Here is a 17083-nt window from a genome sequence, read left to right on the forward strand (position 1 = left end):
ATTAAATAAAAATGTATTTATTTTTTACATATGTAGATACTTTGATAGCTGCTAGGAAAAAAAAAGAAAAAATTATTGCTAGGAATTCAAGAATAAAAATAGATATTTTACTCCAAAAAAAATGAAGTGTTTTATTTCAGAGCATTGTAAATACAAAAAATATTGCATTCAATATATAAATAAGTAAAAATTGATAATTCCAATTTAAAACACAAATACTAAGAAATAGATCTTTAAACACACAACCCAATTTGTTTCTACTGTTCCTAAGTCCATATCACCTTTTCTGTGGTTCATACCATTTATTTTCGCCGAAAAAAATGGAAGAGTAGCTTGTCACGTTCACCTTGCCTGTGTCTGCTCAGCTGCTGCATCTTTGCTTGTTGGTTTTGCCCTGATGTTTTCCTTAGGTGCTTTACTCAGCTTCTCTTCTAATTTATGGTTGCGATGGTGGTGGTGGTATGTGTGTTTGTGTGTGTATGTGTGCATGTGGTGGTGGTGAGGTATTAATAAAAATTCCTAGGTTATTATCACTTCCCATTCAATCCTCACCTTGGCTGGTTGGGTATGGACTGGAGTTGGTACATAAGCAGCGCTATGCCACAACTTTCTGTTCTTTCCTTGGCTGACAGTTTCTAAGTTTATGGCATGAGGTGGACTGGTTGTATTGTTGTTAGTGTTGAATGACGGGTTCTTTTCCCTCTACTGCTTCTTTTGTTCTTATTCTTTTTATAACAATTGAAGAAAGGGGATTATTTGTTTTAGCTTTACTTTTCCAACTTTACCTAAAAATCTAGGCTTGCTTGTGAAATAGCCATTACATTTTTGAACAATTTAAGCCTTGGCTTGAATGTAATGAAACATAGGTTTTTAAAAACAGACATTCTTTTGATTTCTCTACATAAGGAGTCCTCTAAAGGAGCGCGGGTTCCAGAGGAGGGCAAAAGAGAAAAGAATTAAATTTCTTTTCACCATATTGTGACATTAAAGTGTAAACACCACACATTTAACCAATCAATCAATCAACCAACCAATCAAGCAGAATCAGGCTGCTGACATTGAGTTAGATTATATAATAATCTACACATAAGACATGGTACTTGTTCACAATGAATTTTCCTTTTGCTTAAATTTTTGTATAAGAAATGTATAATCCTGTGGCCGGACTGGTGGTGTAGCAACGTTCACCCGCTCCCCTTTGGTGGCCCAGGGTTCACTGGTTCAGATCCTAGCACGGACCTACACACTACTCATCAAGTCATGCTGAGGCAGCATCCCCCATTGAGCAACTAGAAGGATGTACAACTATGACATACAACTATCTACTGGGGCTTTGGGGAGAGAAAAAGGAGGAAGATTGGCAACAGATGTTAGCTCAGGGCCAATCTTTCTCAAAAAAAAAAAAGAGTTGCCCTGATTTGAGAAAAAAAAGAAATGTATAATCCAATTAAAAAATTGTCAGAGGGGAGAATCTTTACCCAAGTCAATGAAATAGGTGAGAATGAATTCCAGGGGCTGTTCCTTTGTGTTTTTCTCTTCATGGAGCTGCATCATTCAAGGTTTTTCTCTTCTTTTGAAAGATGATGTACCTTGGCTTAGAATTGTCTGTTGTTTTGGCTGCCAATTCACTCAATGCCACCATCAAGAATAAATTAACTCAGCCAGAGATCTAAGAAAGAAACGGTAATAACAGGGAAGAGAAGTGGAAATGAATGTTTTACAGGATTTGTATTTTAAATATCTATGAAATACTCATATTTTTAAGTAGCCTGAAAACACATTTTTGCATAGGCCTCCTCATGAACGAGTTTCTGGTTACATTTTATATTTAAAATAATTTAAAAAAAAGTTTTTGTAGTTGGAATAAGAGAACATTTCAGTTATACTTCCTGCTGTTTAATTTTTTTGCCCTAAATTATTATCAGTGAACCTCCTGAATTCAATGCTTTGAAAAAGAAAGAAATTCTTTCTTTCCATTAATATTTTTATAATTAGATACACACTTACTCTTTTTTTTTTTTTCCCCCTCAGGAAAACATTTCACCTTTCTGGGCATAGAATTGAGTTTGTCCTTTTAATTACGTAATTCTTGAGGAAATATTTATTTTGTATTTTTTGCACAGCATTACTCTGGACATTTTGGAAAGAATTTACAATCTAGCAAACAAGATTACATTTATAAAGAGATTTTGTTACGTTGTAAGTGTGAAATTTCGGAGAAGCAGGTATGGTATGGGAACAGTGTAGGAAGTTCTTAAAAAAGGGGTAAGGCTTGAGTACAGAAACTTAAGGAATGAAACGTTTTTGGAATGGCCAAATGGAAGTGACCATTCTAAGATGGCAGAAGGGAAAAAGGAGGTGATGGTGGGAAAGTAGTCAAAGGTATTGATGGATAAAAAAAGCAAGACATGTTGAGGGGCTGGATGAGACTTGTTTTGACGAGAAAAGATGAGCCTTTCAGGTGAATGACAAGAAATACTATTTTGTGTGTGGTCAATTGAGTTTATGGTTAATTTCAGACTGCAAAGTTTCAGCTTAAAGGAACAAGAGGTAGACAGTAAATAAATAAGTAGTGAAATGAAATCATGAGTGGCTGAAATCTTACCAAATAATTTGGATGGAGTTTGAAAGGTAGAGAATGGATTCAAGAGGACCAGCTGGGATCATGGTTTAAATATGTCATCTTGACAGAAGGAAGGCTTTCATTGCGGTGGTGGTGGTGGTGGGGTAATTGAAAAGTTTAGAATCTGATGGACCTCCGAGGAATCATGTTCTGATTGGGGTAATTCTAATTGTGGAGATATAAATAATGGTGAAAAACAGGAAGAAAGAGCTGACTTTTCCTCAAGATTTGGAAAACAAATGTCTTGATAGTATACAGAGTCTTAGGAATTAAGAGTATTTAGGAGTTGCCTAAATAGCAATTATTATGAGATAGATATTCTGTTAAATACTTTATATTCATTATCTAAATTAAAAACTGAAAGTGGTTTTACGGTATTCTGATGTCAATCAAACATGGATATTTTCTTTTAATTTTAAAAAGATATTACCTACAATTTTTTTTTGTTTAAGCGATGTAATTGTCTTTGATTCTTCACACACACTAATTAATGCTCTACACCAAGATTAGTTTATGGGCTTTTCATCTCATTCCTATTATTTATCTTTCTATTTTGATTGTATATTCACTTACTATTTTAAATTTATTAAAATTTATTATGATTATTTCTAAGTCATAAATAGCAAATCTATTGACTTCTTGAGGTATTATACTGTCTCTCGTCAGCTTACGACTCTCTCTTAGTAATTATGATAATTTCTAGTTGATTTTCTTGGGTTTTCAAAGCAGCCAATCATATCCTCTACAAATAATTATAAATGAATCTCCTTTCCAAAATGTAAACTTTATTCATTTTTGTCTCAATAGCTTGGCTAGAACTTCTAAAACTATATTGAATAGTAAAAGTGTTACTAGTCATTCTCTTTTTATGAGAATATTTATGTTTCAAAATTAATATGCTTTTGGTTATTAATTTGAGGTATGCATAATAGTCGTATACTTTTAATAACAATTACTGAGATGTTAGAGTGTTTTTATTTAAAAAGGATATTTACTTTCGTTATATGACTTTCTGACAACAAAATAATTTTTTCGTATCTGCTGAGATGGTTAATAACAGTAAGTATGTTATATTTCAAACAACCTTGAAATAAAGCCAACTTAGTCATGGCATTTTATTATTTTAATGTATTAGTTGGATGGTTTGGCTAGGTCTGAAGTTTCCTGTCATTGAGTCATTTTCAGATGATGATATCAAAAGTCACACTGGTGAAATAAATTGCAAAGCTTATCCTCTTCTTATATGTTCTGGAACTCGAAATACTGTTCTTTGAAGATTTTAAAAGAAGTTATTGATAAAAGCTTTTCTGTCTAGCAACATTTTTGGAGCAAACTCATTGGTCAAAAATTCCTTAATGGCTTTCAAATTTTTGTCTTCTTATTGAGTTACTTTTTGGTTATTTATATTTTCTCAGAAAATATCCATTTCATGTCAATTTTTAAATATATTAGTGTGGTATTCTCTTATTTCTGTCTGCAGACAGAAAGTTTAGTTTAATTTAGTTTCTTTGTGTGTTTATATTGTCTTTCTTTATTAGATTATCCAAAGGGTACTCTATTTTATTGGTCTCTCCTATAATTGTATTTTTAATGTTTTCTAATTCACTAATTCTACTTTTAATTCATGCTATTCTTGGAATTATTTTGTTATTCTTATTCTAACTTCTTGATTTAAAAGTTTAGTTCAATTATTATTTTCTTTCCAGTCTAACAACTACAACATTGATATATATAACTATTAATTTAAGTATGGTTTTTGTTTGTGTTCCATAAGTTTTAATATATAGTTCTTAATTTTTAGAGAGTTTATAACTTCAACATTGATTTCCTTTTTAAAATATGGATAGTATATTTGTATTGTAAAGTGATTTGATTTTTAAATTGTGTAATTTGTTATTCAATTCTGGTACTATTTAATTGTGAGCAGAGGATGTAATTTATGTCACTAGAAGTCTCCATTTTGGAAAAAAATAAAGCATTCATTCATCAAACAAGCAAGTAGGTAGGAAAAGTAAACAGTGATTCCCAAACTTTACTGGACATCAGAATCACCTGGAGGGCTTTGCAGGCCTCACTCTTTGGTTTCTGATTTAGTAAATCTGCAGTGAGTCTCAATAATTTTTATTTCTAACAAGTCTGTTGGTGTTGCTGATGCCCCTAGTGTGGGGACCACACTCTGAGAATCAAAATTATAAAAATCTTATTGAATTTTAATCAGAGGATATTGTACTTAATAAAACTGAAAATTATAGTTATTGGAGATCTTTAGATAAACAAAGTGATTTGATGAAAGCAATTTTTTAGTAAAATTTATTTGACAAGAAATTAAAGAACAGTTTGGATGAAATTAATGGACCCTAAACTTGGGATAATAAATTGGAGAAACTACTTGCAGATGTGAACTTTTCAAGGTGTGGGCTAAGGTGGTCATGGGAGAGTAGGAAGGACGTGAAAGAAATGGAAAGAACACACCAGGATGCTGTGTTATTGGGTGTTTTTGGAATATAATGAGATTATTTAAGGTCATTGGTAGAGGAAATCTTGGGACTATGGTGAGGGGAAGGAGGCATATAGGGCACAAAATTTAAGGAAGCACTTGCTGAACTCACATCTCTCTACTGGCCCTGTGTTTTATCAGGGTAAAGGCAGCGACTACTTCTAAGGTTACTGCAGGGCATGGTAGAGTGGAATTTCTATTGCTGTTAAAACTATGAAAGTATTCTGCAGATGTCAATTCTGGTAACATTGAAATCCAAAGACTAACTTTTCAGAATTTTATCTTCAAACTCCTCAAGTCACGGCTGGATCACTTTCATCAAATAGAAGACACCAGGAGGGTGTGGGATTTATAATTGTATCTACCCATCAATGAGGACTAACAGAATTGGCCTGAATGCAGATGGTGAAATGGTTTACTAGGATGATCAGAGCCTGTTCTCCTAAGGTCCACCTCTCCTTGATCTCAGCGGAAGCAAAGAGTGAGCAGCTGGGGCAAGTGGGCATACACAGTGGCAGCCAGGAGGAAGTTAGCTTCACAAAAAACAGGCATCCTGTGGGAAAGCCTCAACCATTAACTGTGTCTCAGAGACAATGCAGGTCAATGGGAAGGGGTCAGGCAAGGAGAGAGTGCTGCCTGCTATTCTAGAATAGGATGAAAATACTAGGGGTCTTAATCAGACTAAGGGAAAAGCCTTACTACCCAAATGCACTATAAAGTTTTGCCTGAGGATATCGGAAGAAACAAAGTATTATAAGATAATTTACACATGTGTACCGCCTTGAGCACAAACTTTCCACAAAAGACCAAAGGGAGGGGCAGTAGCTAAGACAGAAAAGCTGTTTTCTAAATCCTGCTTAGTAAATCATTCCTTCAAACATAATAATAAAGGGGCGCTCTATCAGTGAAAAGAAAGTAAAAGTTGTTATCAAAGGATGTGCCTGCCATGTGTTTTATGTATGTGTATTAAATTCTTTCCAGCTTACTACCATTTCTGTTGACATTATCCCTTAGAAGTCTTTCACTTCTGAAAATATACATCTGGTAAGAAAATCTGAGTCAATGACATGCATATATCAATCACTTCATTCTTTCTTTTAGAGGCAATTTCAGTCCAAAGGCCTCCATTGGTAAAAATAAATAAAAAATAAGAGAAATTAAAATAAAAAAGGAAACCAGAAAAGTTAGAAAACATAGCCCAAATGACAATAAATGTTAATGGTCTGATCACACACACAAAGATTGTCCTTCATACTGAAGCGTATATTAAATAGTAATGGATAGATATACTTCTCTGTGAGGTCTGATTTGTCTAGCAAATCCTTACTGACATATATTCTCATTTACTACTATATAGCCTTTTGAAAATGCCATTGCAGCAGAGCATAAAAAAGGTTATTTAGATTAAGTATAGTCACAAGATAAGCAGTATACTGAGTTCATTGGACTTGATGCGCACTCATTTAATTTCTACCGCTCCATTACTCTGAATCAAACTCCTGAAAGAACAAGAGGAAGGAAAAGGGCATTAAAAAACACAAATCACAAAGTAGAGAACATTCTTCTTAAAAACGAAACGGTCTCCATGTGTTACCATTTAATACCATGGAAATACTTTCTTGACTTTTATAGCATGCAAAGAAATTGCACCAATCTGTTAAAGAATGCAATAAAAAAAAGACTTTGAGGTGGGTTAACATTTTCCAGGTCTTTATCATTCGAGATGGGCTTAGAACTTCAAAACACTGTAAAATATTATAAATGGTATCCATTTGCATCCGTGTGCAGCTTATGGCATAATGAATGCATGACCACTTAACCGTTTATTGAACACAGGAAGAAATACGATGAGACCTTCGGTGATGTGTTTTAAAATGAGGCCCAAAGCCAAGCGTTAAAGAAAGACAGAGTGCCAAAACAGTTTATCTTCTCCTTTTATCTTTTAACTTTAGTGCCAGTAAGTGCCAGTATGAGACTTTTTGGACTTCATTTGAAATTCAAGTAATTAATATAACTGGAGAAAAGAATTTTGAGAGGGATAAAGTATTGTGGTAAAGTATAAACAAGAAAAGCCTAAAGTCTAGAGGACAGAAAGTGACAGAGCTAATACAAAAGTTATACTGGGTGAGTTAAGTAGTTGTTAAGACCTTTCATATGTTCAGTTTGCATTTGACAGTGGCTGAACTTTATTAGCCTTTAATGGCCTTCATTAAATTATATTCAGTATCTAAGAGGCTACGCATTGAATGGGGATTATAAGGACATTATCCTTTACCAGCATATATACCTCAACTAAGGAGGTATGACCCTCAATATCTTGCTTTAGGGAATAGATTGCGTTCTATCTCGTTTCAGACAGTGGACAAATGCCAATTTTTATAGATTTTCTCTCAATGGTTCCTTCCCAGTAACATTTGAACGAACAGTCTCTATCTTTAAAAAAAAATCTGTCATTGACTCTTTATCTTCCTACAGTTACTGTCCTAGCTGCTATTGTTCTTTGCATCATCTTCCTCACAGATAGGAAAGCATTACAGCTTCTCACCTCCACCTTTCTCCCCAACCCACTATAATCTGGCTTCCTCACTGATCTTCCCCTACTCAGCTCTCACCGAGGTCACTAGCAACTGCCATATAGATAAAGCAAATTTAAACTCTCAGTCACTATCTAACGTGTCTTTTTTTTGTCAGTTGCTACTAGATCACTATATTTTGTAAAGAAAAAAAAACCTTTCTTTGTTCATCATTTTTGCACATTGATTAGAATATTCTCTTCTGAATCTGTGACTTCTCACTAGGAAACTCATTCTCTCTCTAGCTTCAGTTGAGGACCCCAAAATACGTACCTATAGCCAGACTATAAACTCATGAGAACGAGACCGTTGGCTGTATCTACACGATACCAAACAGTTCCTGGCACATAACAGGTTGTCGGTAAATATCTATTTCCTGGCTAGCTGACACATCCTCCTTCTGTTCATTAAACCCATATAGCGGGGCCGGCCCTGTGGCATAGTGGTTAAGTGCATCTTCTCCGCTGCTGGCGGCCCCGGTTCAGATCCCAGGCATGCACCAACCCACCGCTTGTCAGGCCATGCTGTGGCAGCGTCCCACATAAAGTAGAGGAAGATGGGCACGGATGTTAGCCCAGGGCCAGTCTTCCTCAGCAAAAAGAGGAGGATTAGTATGTATGTTAGCTCAGGGCTGATCTTCCTCGCACAGACACACAAAAAAGACACTAAAAAATAAATAAATAAATAAACCCATATAGCACACTGCCTAGAGGACATTTTTAGTTGGAGGTCTCTACATTACCTGAAACTCAGAATTTCCTAAAATAAATTTATCATCACCACAAACTACTCCCAACTGCCACCCCCATCGCCCACTTTCAGCGGTTGGGAAGCAGAACCTGCTTCTTCAGTTGCTTCCTAATTTACATCATGGTGCCAACAGCCACTTAATTGCCCACATGAGTACCCTGGGAGTCCTTCTTAACTCCTTTCTTTCCCTCATCTATTTCTCAGTGAGCCACAATGTCCTATCTTTCTAATCTTTCCCTTCTCTCCATCCTCACCACCCCCATCATTACAAGGAACAATTATTTTAGACGTGGAATCCTTCAACAGCCTGCCAGCTGTTTTCCCAATCTCTAGTCTTAATCCAAGATTTTTTTCTACTGGGTAAATTTATTTTCCAAAATTGAAGCTAACTCCACTAGTGAAATCCCTTCAATTTCTTTTTACTGCCCTTAGAGGGAAAAAAAAGTCCTAATTTGTTAGCATGATTTAAAAGGGCCCAACTTACACCTCTCTCGTCTTGACTCCTACCAGTATCCATTGCAATAATAAACTCCAGTCACAGTAAACTTTCTTTACTTCTTCAAATCTTATATCTAGTTTGGAACATGCACAGACTGTTTCCATCTATTGAATTATTCTTTATTACTGTTTAGATTTCAGTTCAATTTCACTTGGACCAGGATGTCCCTGATCCACATCCCCCACTGCCCACGTCCTCTATGCTCTGTGCTTCTGTTCTTCAGTCCTCTAGCATGATGTGCCTTTCTTTTAAGGTAGTATTGCTGTAATGGCAACGTGATAGAAACAGGTATTGCAATTTCTTCTTGATTATCTTTCTCAAACACCATAAGCTCAGTGGGTACAGAAACCATGTGTGTCTTGCTCATTGTACCTGATAGAGAAGTAATATATTGCATATGCTCAGCAAAGATTTAGAGTATCGGAAAATACAGAATGCCTTAGCAATATTAGGAATCCCTGGGTTCAAAATGGTGTACCCTATGGGAAATTTCACCAGGATTTTGATTCTGTTTCATAAAGCTTGGTGTTTCATAAAATGAGAAATCCTAGTTTGTTGACTATTTATAGAGGCATGGGAATTGCTATATGTGTTAACATTAATCCTCTTCATGGTTTTCTTCTCAAAAATGATTTCTAAATTACCCCTGAGCTTTGTCCTGCCCAGGGGAGCCTGCAGTTGTCTCAAAGATTCTGTATATTTACTGTGAATTTATCATTCAAACATTCATTAATTTGCCCAAATTATTTGGTTTTCATTTGTATTTCTGACTATAACACCTCTTTCTTATGGTAATAAACCCTTTTGCTTATCTTAATGCTCACTTATTCTAATTCTGTGGAGCTCTGCCTTCTACTTGTACTTTGATGTTTGATGAAGGAAAAGATGATTCACTTAAAGAGTAATACACAAATTTGTATTGTGTTTAAGATGGTCCCTCTTCACTTTTCGGAACTGAAGAATCCAGTTATTTGTTTTGGATTTCATATCCAGTCATTTGTGTCATATCAAAGTCCACATTCAACCCATTCTTGAAATTATTTGAGTTGCCTTAATCTCTGTATTTGAGTAACTATCAGTTCCATTCTAGTTGAATTTTCATTTTTCTCCTTCAAATTGGCAATGGGACAGGAGGACTTTAAGAAACCATTAGAACACATCATCCATATCTGGACTTTGCCATCATGTTAAGTCCTTAATGTGGCCGACCTGTATCTACTCTGATGGTCTAGTTGTTTACTGTGTAGGGCTGTGACTACTCGACTATTTCATTCTTGTGCCTTTTCTTTTTTCTTCCTAGGGTATTTGCAGTTTAACATAGATTCCCTACAGAGGACTGTAGGAGGACTATGATGAACCCAAATAAATATCTCTTTATTCTTAAGCTCTCTGGCGCTTAGTTGGGGAAAATTGTATTTTCCCAGTGGGACTGTCCTTGGAAGATTCTAATCAACACAACAGGAAAATCTCCTCTTACCTACATATGAACTTGGCTTTCCTGAGAGTTTGTGTTAGTAAAAGACAATGTGGCAGCATAGGTAGGAAGCATCTGTGCTTTTAAACTGTTTATGTCCTTCTAAAGAGTTGCTGGTTCATTGTAAAATTGTGAGGCTTGGGACAAAATTTCCCGTGGATAAGCATGTAAAAAATATTTATCACTTGCAGGCTAAGACATTTTTAATGTAATAAATATTATAACTGAGACATGAGCCACCTGGATGTCCCCCAGGTCCTTGCTTTGCTTGAGTAGATAGAACCTTTAAGCTATACACAAAATTGAATGCCTATTTCTCCTAAGGGGAAAGCCCACCTTACTTCCCAGTATCTTCAGGGATTTTTAGTGGGGGTTTAAGTTTCCCCAGGAGTTCTCTCGTCCCAACAACCTTTGCTCATCAACTTGATCTCCAGAGTATATGTCACCGAATGCATATGCTATTCTATTTCTGCAGTGGACCACCGTTCAACCACTCCTTAAAAGATCTGACTAAATGGGCAGCAGTTTTTACTAACCTTTAGAACAATGAGGAAGAGTTACTGTTCAACAAAGAATCCAAAGCATTTTTGAGCAAGCTGGGGAGTCATTGATCAGGCAGCAATATATCTCCAATGTAGTTTAACATGTCTGTTTCCATAACTGTGAAAATATTGTGTTTATAACTTTATAATCCTCTGTGGGTTTTTTTCTCAGAGTATAAAATTGGGAATTTCCTAGATATTAAAATTCAACATTGGAATGAAGTTACTTGTAATCATAGTGGAGGTGGGGAGTCAACAACAATATTGTCTAAACAGCATTCACCAATGTGTGAAGTATTTGGAGCATATTATTGAATATGGGGATTATTTTGGAATAGAAAGAAATGTTATTGTTAAGGATAGCTACATACACGTATGTAGAGTATGTCTTTGTTTATCTATTCAATAGTTGATAGGGAACAAGATGTTCAAGATCACATTTCGTGCTTTCTGGACATTAATTTTCAAAATCGTGACAGAGCATGAAAATTTTCATAAGGTAACACATTTAAGAAGAAATTAAGAATTTCTTATAAACATGTAGGTTCTCTTTTGAATAATCGTGAATAAAGCGTAAAGAAGACAGATTCTTTCCAGCAACATGTAGAAATCCCAAGCTACTCTGGCCTTTGTGTTTGTCTAACTTGCTGGCTACATAATGCATAGAGCTGGAGTCATCAGACTAAAAAGACAGAGAAATTTCAGTATATAGAATAAAATGTCTATGCAGCATTTCAACATCAGTCAGTGTTATTAAACAAAATGTTTAAAAGCCTTCAATATGCTCATTGTTCTTCAGAAAAATAAAAAAAAATGCAATGCAGTCATTGTTATCTGTCTTTTAATTTTTAAAGGTTAGTGGCTTCAGTGCTTAAAAATTTTTATATCATTCAATTGCCATTTCTACACATTCAATTCCTATCTTTCCTTTAATCACGCATATGCAGACATAGTCTTTGTCTCATTTGAGTCTTATGAATCATAAGAGGTTTAGCTTTATTTTTAAATTAAGATTTTTTTAAACCTGAAAGAAATGGTAGCATCATTTGTTTTATAATTGCTACTTACTGCTTTTCATTTAATTTGGAGACTCCAAAATTGGCAATAGTGAAAGTAGCGATAGTAGAGAATCTTTAAACTGTCACATTAAATTTTTTAATTTCAAAACTGGAGAAGTAAACTTACTATGAAGTTCCTTGAGTTTTATTTGAAGGTTTAAAACAGGTAATAAAATAACTAAGATAATATAGCATATACCTGTTACACCTTCAAATTTTTATACAGTAATTATTATAAGTTTTAGGTTGAATTTTCAATCCTTTCTCCAGTCCCATTAGGCTCTCTCGCTCTCCAGAGGCAACTATTGTATTTTTATTTCATCTTTGATTGCATATGTCTTCATGAGTTGTATGTCCTGCATGTGTTTCATAAAACACGTAATATGACTATTTAATTTTAACATTCTGCATTTTTTCACTCAATCTAATATTTCTGCGATTTGCTAATGTGTTCAACATCTGTAAATTAGTCCATCATATGGATAATAATGATTTCTTCTAATTGAATGTTTTGAAATCTAATGTCTTGCTGCAAACATTGCTATGGTGAACATCCTTGTACACACTACCTCATACACAGGTGCAAGTGTTTCTCTAGGGTCCATACGTAGACGTGGAATTCCTTGGTGATAGGGCATTCACCAGAAATTACCATGTTGTCCTCCAAAGTGGATTTAATAATTCACAATTTCATAAGTAGAAGCTGAGTGTTCCTCTTTTCCTGTGCTCACTTCACTAACACTTGATATGTTTAGACATTTTGAATTGTCCTCGCTTCCTTATTTTCTTGATTTTCATTTTAGATTTACTCATATCACAGAGTTCATACCATTTTTTCTATGATGGAGGTGTTTGGCTGTGGTCTTGGTTTTGGATAAATGTTGATTTCAACATTTAGCCTTTAGGTATTCAACCAAAATATGTATATGGTGCATCTGTTGATGTATACGTATATTGACTTAAATAAATATCTTTATACTTAAATTTATACATAAATATGTGTATTAAAAACAAATAGGAAGTAAGGCTTTGAAATGAAGTGAGTTGAATCCAACTCACTAAGAATTTTTTAAAAGGCAGTTGTGATCTGGTATTCATTCATTCATTTTTTTTTCCCTTGGTTTCCTCTTTTGAATTCAATGACATTCATATCCCATGATAATCACCAATAAAATAGTCAGAACCTTGTATCAAGAGATATAATACAAATTACAGACAATTCTCCATCCCTCTCTCTGTGATTACCTAAAGATCATTTTGAATTTAAGTGTGTTTAACAAGTGATATTTTAAAAGAAATGTACTTTTCTTTAATTAGCTCTCGAAAATGCTGGCGATGGCCACTTACCATAAAACAGTGTTTAACTTTTCGTGTCAGGTAAGTATCATTTTCTGATAAGAAATTTTTTTAATGACATCATTCTATAGAGAAGCATCTACAATGACTGCGCCATTTTCCCTATGTCCACATCTATTGGGACAGGGGAACAGAGAGAAGTAAGCGGCAACATATTTGCTTTCTATGACTCCATACTTAGTCTGAATATAAAACCTTATTCCAAATACTCTAGATGGAATTAACTTTGGCTTTTTATAAATTCCAGATGCTGCTACAGATTATTTAAAAAACACTTCACTTTTGGGGCCGGCCCGGTGGCGCAAGCGGTTAAGTGCACACGTTCCGCTGTGGCGGCCCGGGGTTCGCCGGTTCGGATCCCGGGTGTGCACCGACGCACCGCTTGTTAAGCCATGCTGTGGCGGCGTCCCATATAAAGTGGAGGAAGATGGGCATGGATGTTAGCCCAGGGCCAGTCTTCCTCAGCAAAAAAAGAGGAGGATTGGCATTGGATGTTAGCTCAGGGCTGGTGCTCCTCACAAAAAAAAAAAAAAAAAAAAAAACACTTCACTTTTGATTCAGCACCAGCTGAACTCAGGAATTGGCTAAGAGATGATTTTTTAAAAATTTTCTGTATTCAAACAAAAATGTTAAGTATTTAGACATGTACCCAATAAGAAATGTGCAAAATCTTATCTGAGAGGTGTAAAAATAACAAATGATAGTGGCAGTAATAAAAGAAAAACTTGGCATTTATTAAATAAGTGGTCTTTCTGTGGCAGTCACCGTAGTTATTTCATATATTCATTACGACGTCTCTTATGAGGTAGATGATTTTGCTGTCTCCCACCACCATGGTACAGAAGAGGAATGTGCTTCTCTGTACATGTTTATACAGCTACTATAGGACAGATCTAAGATATAGATCTAAGTGACCCCAAGGCCAACTATCTATCCACTTTCCTCTACTGCTTCCCTTTAAATTGTTAATATGCAGGAAACATACCAGTTAATTTATTAAAAGCTATAGTGTTTTAAGTCTAGTGGGCACCATAAAGATAAGTCTGTCTCCTAGTTTTATAATTGAGGAGACTGAGTTATAGAGAATGTCAGAGATTTGAACAAAATCCTACACAAAGTTAACAAAGATCCTAGACTCCAGGGCACGGCATATCGTGCAAAACAAATTTATTTTTATGTAATATTTTTTGTAATTCCACTTTTTCTTTATAAATTTAATGGAATCTTATTACAAAGTTGACTTAGCTGCTTATTTTATCTGCCCATTGTTCCTCTTTCCATTCTTCTGGCCACAGTATTCCTTTTGCTCTGGAGACTGTCTCTTCTCTGTTCAGTGGGGTTCTGGTTGATGTGGTTACCAATAATAGTTTTCCAGTTCCTGTCAACATACAGATGGGCTCGTGACTTATACCCTAGCGCTCAAAACTCCTTTACCCTAGTCATAGTGATTAGCTCAGAAATGGACACAAAATCCAAAACAAATAGCTCCCAAGAGTTTTGTACAAAGGTATTGGGAACTAAAGTTTCTCTCTTTATTCAGTAGTTCTCAAAGTGAATTGATCTAAGTTTGAAACTGTTTTCAGCCATTTTCTTCAATAGGAGAGAGTGAGATCAACCTACAGAGATAAACCAGAGAGAGAAAACAGAGAGGGAGAGAGAGAGAAATTGATTTAATCATCTCTAAAATAGCTCCATCCCTGGATTTCCCATTTACTGGGACTAATGAAATGCTTTTTTGTTTAAATTAATTTGAACAAACGAGTTGTGACTAAAATATATGGATGTGAGCTTTAACTTGATAATGATATAGCTTATGCTTTTTGTTTATTTCTTAAACACTTCCCATCACTTTTCTTTTAAAGGCACTTTAGGAGGAAAGCGTAATGGCAATGCTAAGTTTATTGTGTAGCATTGTTCACACTTATTTCGAAATAGGCATAAACTAGTTTTACCTATTTTATTTATGTTTATTTATAAACCTATTTAGAAATAGGTTTTCTAAAATAATGCTATGTTTGTTTTCTTTAATGTATTTTATTTAATAATAAAACCAGGTGCCACGTATAATTGTAGTATTGAATTATTATATCATTATAGGAAACAATGGTTAAGTATAATAAATATATTAGTGAAATTTATTCCAGTAACTTTATATATATATTTCAGAAATATAATTTTTTTTAGTTTTTTTAAACTTTCTCACACTTTAACGATTACATATTTGCCAAACACCAAGTATACTTTACTCAAAAGAAGAGACAATTTCTGAAGGGATATTGAAGATTCACTGTACTTTTATGTAGATTTAATGCTTAATACCATTTCAAATTGTCTTCAAAATTAAACAAATGGTAGAATCTCTTTATAAAATGGATCATTATATGGATGCAAATAGGTCAAAATTTACAGCAAGAAAGATACATGTATACTAGACAAGTTAAAATAATAAATATGTAAGGTAAATGATAGTTCCATATTCTGATATTACCAAAGAGTGACAGTATTTTCTGAACTTTGCTTTCCATAATTGCTGGTTCATATATTAATACTTGGGATCAGAGAAGCATCAAATTAAAATTATTAATAAGTAATATAACAATTTATATTTATTGAGAATTTACTATCTGTTAGGCATTCTACATGCTTTACCTTATTTAGTATTCAAAATCTCTGTGATATAATATGATTTGTGTCTCTGTTTTACAGTAGGAAGAGGAGTTTAAAGAGGATGTGTAACTTGACAGTGGCAGAGTCTGGCTTGCACCAGGGTCTCTCTCATGACCATACTCTTAACTTCTATACGATACTGTAGCCCAAACATTATCTTTGCATTGAACTATCATGGTAGATCCCAGTTTTAATTACAACTTCTCATCAATTTGAAAGGGAAAGGCAGCTATTTTCTATCCAAGCACTTTACCTAATTTAAAAAAATTCATTCTCTAATATTTGTATATGTGCAAATGTATGTGCATGTCTAATGGTGAATATATATTCTTAATACACATGCTTAACATTTAAAAATGCATATCAAAGAGTTCATCTCGTGTATAAGGAATAAAAATTGTGACACTGGCCATTATAAGGTATTAAAAAATTCATGGCAACTTTTGAAAAAGGAGGAATGTTATTAACCTTGGTGTCTTGACCAAATTACAATTCGGGTAATTACATTTGTCTTCCCTAATCTCCTTTTCAACTTTCAATTGGGTAGTGTATTCTTAATGGATTTCATTACCAAACTTCCCTTAGGATTTAAAATAGAACTTATCTTCCAAGACTGGGTTCACTACAAATTTATGTTCTCTACCTTCAATTGAGCTGTCACTGAAACTCTTCAATTGTGTGTGTATGTCTCTAATTCATTCCTCTTTTTAAATTTTTTACTTTCTCATTCTGGCTCTTCTAAACCATTTGCATTCTACTCAAGACCCAAATGCACATTTCAGCTCAGCAATTATTTTTGGATGTCACGAATGCAACCACTCTCCTACGCTCTGAAATACCAAGATCAATTAGGTATTGTTTGCTACTTCCATGAGCTTCCACAGCAGAAAGCATTGCTCTTTTACCCTTATGGAGATGAACTCACCTCCTACTTTCTTGAAAAACATCAGTCAGCCAGGGTGCACTTCGGCAGCCTATCTCTTCCTCGGGAAAGTATCTTCCTATGACCACATCCTTGACTCTTCAAAACTCCACCGTATCATT

This window comes from Diceros bicornis, chromosome 20 (assembly GCF_020826845.1).
Source record: "Diceros bicornis minor isolate mBicDic1 chromosome 20, mDicBic1.mat.cur, whole genome shotgun sequence".
Lineage (NCBI taxonomy): Eukaryota > Metazoa > Chordata > Mammalia > Perissodactyla > Rhinocerotidae > Diceros > Diceros bicornis.